Source organism: Myotis brandtii, unplaced genomic scaffold (assembly GCF_000412655.1).
Source record: "Myotis brandtii unplaced genomic scaffold, ASM41265v1 scaffold1338, whole genome shotgun sequence".
Classification (NCBI taxonomy): Eukaryota; Metazoa; Chordata; class Mammalia; order Chiroptera; family Vespertilionidae; genus Myotis; species Myotis brandtii.
In genome coordinates, this window is record NW_005354749.1 from 103,016 (window position 1) to 110,014 (window position 6,999).

A 6,999-nucleotide genomic window follows, 5' to 3' on the forward strand; every position below is an offset into this window, starting at 1 on the left:
TGAGATATAGATACAGATATATAGATAGATATAGATATATAGATATAGATATAGATATAAATAGTTCTGGAGCCCAGAAATTGAAAACCAAGGTGTTTGCAGGTAGGGATCATTCTCTCAGAGGGCTGTGAGAGAGGATCTGTTCCAGGCCTCTCTCTCTGGTTCGTATATGGCTGTCTTCTCTCTATGCATATCTGTCTCTGTGTCCACATTTTACCATTTTATAATGATACCAGTGATACTGGGGTAGGGCCCACACTTAATAAAGGACTCTGTTTCCAAATAAGGACACATTCTTTGAACTGAAGGCTAGGACTTAAATATATGAATTTGGGGAAAACACAATTGAACCCACAGCACTATTAAATCACTGTTTCCAAAATTTTAGCCATTTATGTATGTACCAGCATCACATCTTTGCTATAACCATCTCTATGATTACTCATTAATATTTAAAAATCAAATACTGAAGTAGATTTAATGTAAAAGGTAACTTTAGCACTTGTATTAATAGTAAACCAATGCTTTTCTAATATACAAGGTGGGGCAAAGTAGGTTTACAGTTGCTCGTATGGAAAATAATACAATAATTAATAAATAAGAATATAAGAATATACTCTGTGTTTTATGTATTCACAACTGTAAACCTATTTTTGCCACACCCTATGTAGTATTTCCACCACACAGAAATACTAGACATAAATAACCTCATGAACATAGACTCATAGTTGTAGTTAAATAATTAGGAAGTGGTGAGTTTTGAGTACTTATTACCTTTAAAATATAATTGTATTCCCTTGTAAATTTATAGAATTGTATTTTTAATAATGGCTATTTTTAGCAATTGCCTCACAGAATTCATGAAATTTTAACAACTGCTTCTTGCAAAACAAAATGGGTTGGCCTCAGCATACCAGTGTGATCACACCATGTTAATGTTGATGCTACAGCAATCCATGTGTTGCTGTACACTAGGCAGGTCTAGCTGGTAGAACATGCTAAAACATCCTTTAAGAATATATTAATTACAGCCTTTTTTATAATTGTAAATATTTTCAAAATCTATATATCCACTGGTAGAAGAATCCTATATAATAAAAGGGTAATATGCAAATCGATCAAAAGGCGGAAAGACTGGTCGCTATGATGCGCACTGACCACCAGGGGGTAGATGCTCAATGCAGGGGGCGCGCTGCTCAGCCTGGGCTGACGGCTGGCGCAGGAGCAGTGCCGAGAGCTGCTGCCACCTCTGCGGCAGTGCTAAGGATGTCTGACTGCCCGCTTAAGGCATCAGTCGGATATCCCCTGAGGGCTCCCGGACTGCAAAAGGGTGCAGGCCGGGCTGAGGGACACCCCCTCCTTCCCCTCCCCATGTGCACAAATGTCGTGCACCGGGCCTCTAGTACATAAATAAAACACTGAGCTATGCCAGCCAGACAAGCTAAACATTTTTAAAATAAATAAGTAACTAACTAAATAAATAAATAAATAACCAAGTAAATATTAGCAGAAACAAAACTAGGGTAAATGTGAAAGAAATGAACCCATATTGAAAGTCCACTAGGTGTCAGATTCTTTGCATAGTATCTCTGTAGTCTGTCTGGGTCAAGAGCAATGCCAACTCGACTGCATGTACTAAGTGAGGAGATGGGTCACAAAGTAGTGGAGAGTATAAGACATCTACCTGCTGGGAACTCTGATGTGTGTTTCAAGAAAAGGACATAGCAGATATTAATGAAGTAGCTTTAATAGGACAAAGGCGAATGAACAGGAGATTGTGTGTTTAATATATTTAAGTTCTTTTCAAATAAATCTTTTCCAGACTACCTGGATTTAAGTTCTGTCTCAGACTCCTACTACCTATGTACAAATGCCTTAGCCACTCTGCACCTCAGTTTCCTAATTTGGGAATTCCTAAAATGGGAATAACAATAGTATGTACCTCAGCGTTATTATTAGGATTAAATCAGTTAATATTTGTAAAATACTTGGAATGGTGTCTGGTACATATTTTTGTTAGATAAAATAGTGTTTGTGAAATAAAATAAACATGATAAGTATCATTAGAGTTTGCTTGTGGTATTATAATTTTACCCTCAAGAGGGTAATTAGTTGATTATGCCGTATTTTTTATTTTTATCATATGAGGTTTCCTTTCAGAACATTTTAGCCAGGCCTATAGAAACACTTTGTGAGTGTGTGTGTGTGTGTGTGTGTGTGTTAGGAAGGGGCAGGACAAGTTACAGGAAAGAGGTGTGTAGAGCTAATAGAGGTGGGTCAGTCCAGCATATTTTTGCATTTCCCTTCTCTGACATCTTTGAGAAACCCATCCTCATACACAGTCCATTCCCTGTGGCTCTATTTAGATCATCAATCACAGTGCCAGTGCACTCCTTACAGTTTGATACAGACATACCATGAGGAAGAAGAAGGTCTCTCTATTCCCTTGAATCCTAAATTATTAAGATAGAAATAGGAGATTGCTAACTGCCATTTTTCTCACAATGTGTCAAAAGCCTGGCTGAAGACCTTTAGTAGAAACCAAAGCCAAGAGATTAGAAAAAGAAAGATCTCCTTGATATCATTTGATACCTTGGATCAGACAATATCTGAAGCCTTCTTTGAGAATCTCAGTAATATCATCCATAAATTTTTCTTTTGTGTCTATTCCAATCTGAGCTCTGTTTCTACCTTGTGCAACCAAAAGAATACCACCTAATTCACTTCACCCAGTGTAGAAGATATTTAAAATTCTAAAGGAAGGCTGGGGGGTAATAAAAAGTATGGCACTCCTAACAGATAACCAAAGCCCAACCCAAGAATCTTTCACCCAAGGTTTCCTTGATCAGGATAAAATTCAGATTTTGTCTTTTTCACATGGGACCTTCTTAGACACTCTGGTCCTCAAAGAGTTTGCACTCACCCCAGGCTACTGTGAGTTGACCTCCCTGCCCAATTAAGCCCTGCCCAGGTCCCTACATCAACATCAGCCCACTTGGAAGTGTGGGAGAGGAGAATGGAGCAATCATGGCCCCAGTTGGCAGACTTGAGGGAAACCTTCCCAGCCTCTTACCTCATCAAACTTCACAGTATACTAGTTGATTTATGAGAAGAGGTTATTAAAGCATGTAAGAGCTCCTGCTGGAGAGAAAATTATCTGTATAAACAAAGTGTTATTATGGGATTCAGAAAGGCCACATACAGGAAAGGTCATTAAAATAAAACAAACTGGCATATCAATCTCTTCTAAATCACTGAACTCACAGGAGAGATGTTAAATATCTTTATATCTCACAGGTTCCTTTTTGATCATTAGTCCTTCTAGCTCAGGAGGGGACATTCTCAGATGCTAAACTGTTGAGTACTTTAAATTAGAGGGAATTTCTAAGACATAAATTGTGAAGTGGGATTTTTGAAAGAGGGCTCAATTAGAGATTGCCTAGTAATACAGAGAAGACATTTGAGTCCCTGGAGTGCTATTTTCTCTCCTACAAATGAAAGACTAATATTTTTTCCTTTGCTTCATTTGACAAGATTTGATGTTTTCCACTCTCTCCTAACGAGAGAAATGGACAACAGTCACACTGTATAACAGTGGTGTACTTCACAAAAATAATTTTAAGGCTTTGGGTTAAGAAAACAAATCTTCTTAGTAGATCAGTTTGTATTAAGAAAAAAAAATTGAGCTAGGGCCAGATTTCTCCCATGGAAATCATATTAGTAAACAGTTGGTTCCATTAAGATGTTTTACTCAACTTTGGTTCTCTGAGCCAGATTCCTTTGTGGGATTTTTTTCCTATGTGTGTGTGTGTGTTTTTGTTTTTTGTTTTTGTTGTTGTTGTTTTGTGTTTATTAAAGCTGGGAACAGTGAAACAAAGAAAGGGCTTAAGATGAAAAAACAAAGTCACAGCAATAGGAGTGAGCCTAGACTGGCTGTTTAGACTCGGGAAAGGAAGTCACAGTAAGGGAAATAAGTCACAATGGGCTGCGTGGACTCAGGAAAGGAAGAGGCAAAAGGAGGGCCCTTGGAGATAGTTTCGGGGGGTTAGCCTAGGACAAGCTGCTGCTGCTGCCCACTGCTCTCCTGGTTACAAGTCTCCTGGGAACCTTCATTTATTTTTAATATATTTTCACTGATTTCAGAGAGGAAGGGAGAGGGAAAGAGAGAAACATCAATGATGCGAATCATTGATCAACTGCCTCCTGCACGCCCCTTACTGGGGATTGAGCTTGTAACCCGTGCATGTGCCCTTGACCAGAATTGAACCCAGGACCCTTCAGTCTGATACTCTATCCTCTAAGCCAAACCAGCTAGGGCAATCCTGGGAACCTTTAGAGCTTAGGAGAAATAAAGCAAAACTACATGTCTGAGGGAAAGTGGATGGGAGCATGCTCAACATGCTCCCATCCCCTTTGTTCTTAACAAGGAGTTTTGACAGCCCATCTCAGACTACTGATATATATTCTACAAGCATATGAGCAATATAATGTGCCTTTGATTTCCTTTTTATTCATTCTTTGGACCTTTAATTCTGGAGTTTAAAGACAATAATATTACACATAAATGTTCTCAAAAGTTTTGTTTGCAACATTTAATTTGGTGCAATTAAATGGTGGCATAAAGATATCATGATGGTATTTTAGCCAGGAGCCTTAGCACTACCTGAATTCTTACCTTGGGTACACACTACTTATTGTATAATGTCTCCAAGGGAGGTATTAAATGAAAGAGGCAAAATAGAGGGGCCTTAACCCCAAATGCCAAAGCATAATTCAAGCAAACTGGGCTCGATTACATAGAGAGCTCCTATAGCCAATGATGCAGATTTAAATGAGCTAAAAGCCAGTAGGAAGACTATTCTATCTCACCAAGATCCAATCAGTTTGAGTGCTTATCTCTGCAGTTTCAGCTGAATTGGGCATTCTTAGGATATAGTGGAAAACAAGCATCCAAAGACAGGTGGCTGAACTTCTCCCAATGTAGCCGAACCAGGCCAGTATACCACCCCAAAAGAGGAGAAACAGGTTTTCAACCATGTACAGTGACTCCACCCAAAGGGCCAACTCTAGCCATAATTCCCTTTTTGTAATGAAAAGGAGAAGTTCAAAGACCTCTTCCCCATTCTTAAAAACAAAAATGTGAAAATCTCTCACACCCAGCATTATGTATGTTAACATATGTCTACTTGGCTCATTTAGGAGATCCACTATCTCATGCATTGGTGCTGTCTTCTATATAATGCTAGACCTAATTAGTCATACAATGTAATAGGTTTTGACACACAAGAGAACTGAATTATAATATGTACTAGAGTCCCCATAGACTATTTTAATGTATTCATGCTGTGAATATCTATAATTTTCTGTCTAGAATCTTTTTATCTTTCTTCTAGTAGTTATATCCCAATTTTCCTCACATTCAACCCATGTGCTTCCAGTAGAATTGACTCTACCCTTAACTCCAGAATGGAGTGAATGGCTCAGACCTGGCCAAAGTCCTGCATCCTGATGGCATTACTAATCAAAGCAAAGATGAACCCAGGGACTCACCTAATGCAATCAAAGTAGACACCAGAATGATTTCTGGAAATTCTGGATAAAGATGCTGCTTACTCTTTTTCACTGGCTTTCAACATAGAAGCAGGCAGCTCCAAGAGATGAAGAGAGTCGTCTTTCAAGCATGAGAAAGGAGCCATTAAAATGTAGACAACACTAAGGTCACATAGCTGAGAAATGTATAGAGAAAAACTGCATTCTAAAGACACTGTTTGGACCCTGAATAAGGCATATCTGAAGCTGGTATGTCCATGAATTGCTTGATTTATAAAATCTAATAAATTATTTTCAATGCTTAAACAAGTTTGAGTTGAGTTTTTATCTTTTGTAGAATAAAAGAATGCCATAAATGATACACATATGCACATTTCAAAAAATTACCCAGAATAAAATAACACCAAAGGATAAAGATAATTCTATAAACTCTCACACTAATTGTAAAAATTAGATAAAAAAATTTTGAGTACTTACTGTGGGCCAGACATTCTAGCAACAAATTCATCAAAGAGGTGTTATTACTTTTCCTCCTTTACATATGAGGAAAGTGCAACATAGAGGTCAGGAAACATGCCCAAGGTCACTTAGTAATAAGTTGGCACTCCAATGATTACCCAGAGCTTATGTGCACACCTGCTGTATTCTACCACTAAGACCTCAAAAAAAGATACTTTTCAATACTCACTAGCTATAAGGTATCTGGGTCATTGTATGGTGTAAAATATCAAAAGGTGAAATAAAGGTGAAAATGAAGAGCCTCAAATAAAGATTTATCTTTAATCTGCAATATAACTAGAGCCCATGAACAATTTCCATGTTAAGAGAATGGTCTTAAGAATTAGTCTTTTTAGTCATGGGCACAATGGCAGGTGTTTTGGAAATGACAGGTGGGAAAGAGGTGGAAATTAGGATGTGGGGAAATGGGGTACAAAAGCTAAGGTTTCAATTTCCAGTTGACTTCACAATCTTAGGTCCCCTCCTATAGGGTGGTTCAGGCAGCAGTGTGTTCCAGCAGGGCCAGCAGTGATAGTCAAAAGCAGTCAGATACAATACCGGTACTGGAAACCTGATTAATCGGTTCATGACTAGCAGGCCCTCAGTCCCTGTTATGGGCTAAATTGTGTTCCCTAGAAAAAGCATACATTGAAGCCCTAACCCCAGTACCCCAGAAATGAATTGCATTTGGAGATAGGACCTTTACCAGGTAATTAAGCTAAAATGAAGCTGTTATGGTAGATTCTAATCCAATTTGATTATACTAAGAGGAGATTACAACACACAGAGATATCAAGGACACACACACACACACACACACACAGTAAAGGACCATGTGAGGACATAGCAAGAACATAGCTGCCTGCAAGCCAAGGAGAAAGACATCTGAAGAAAGCAAATATGTGACACCTTTATTTTGGATGTCTAGTTTCCAAAAATGTAAGAAAATGG

General features: G+C 38.4%; 1 long non-coding RNA gene across 1 annotated transcript in view; it reads right to left on the bottom strand.

Moving 5' to 3' along the window:
* The window catches only part of LOC106725071, a 24,237-nt gene extending 18,152 nt beyond the window's left edge, over nt 1-6,085 (bottom strand). Inside the window, exons 1-2 of the long non-coding RNA XR_001360940.1 lie at nt 6,028-6,085; nt 5,551-5,671 (exon numbers count right to left, since the gene is read on the bottom strand). This is a non-coding gene — a long non-coding RNA (uncharacterized LOC106725071). The remainder of the gene's footprint in view (nt 1-5,550; nt 5,672-6,027) is intronic.
* Between the last annotated feature and the right edge of the window lie 914 nt (nt 6,086-6,999).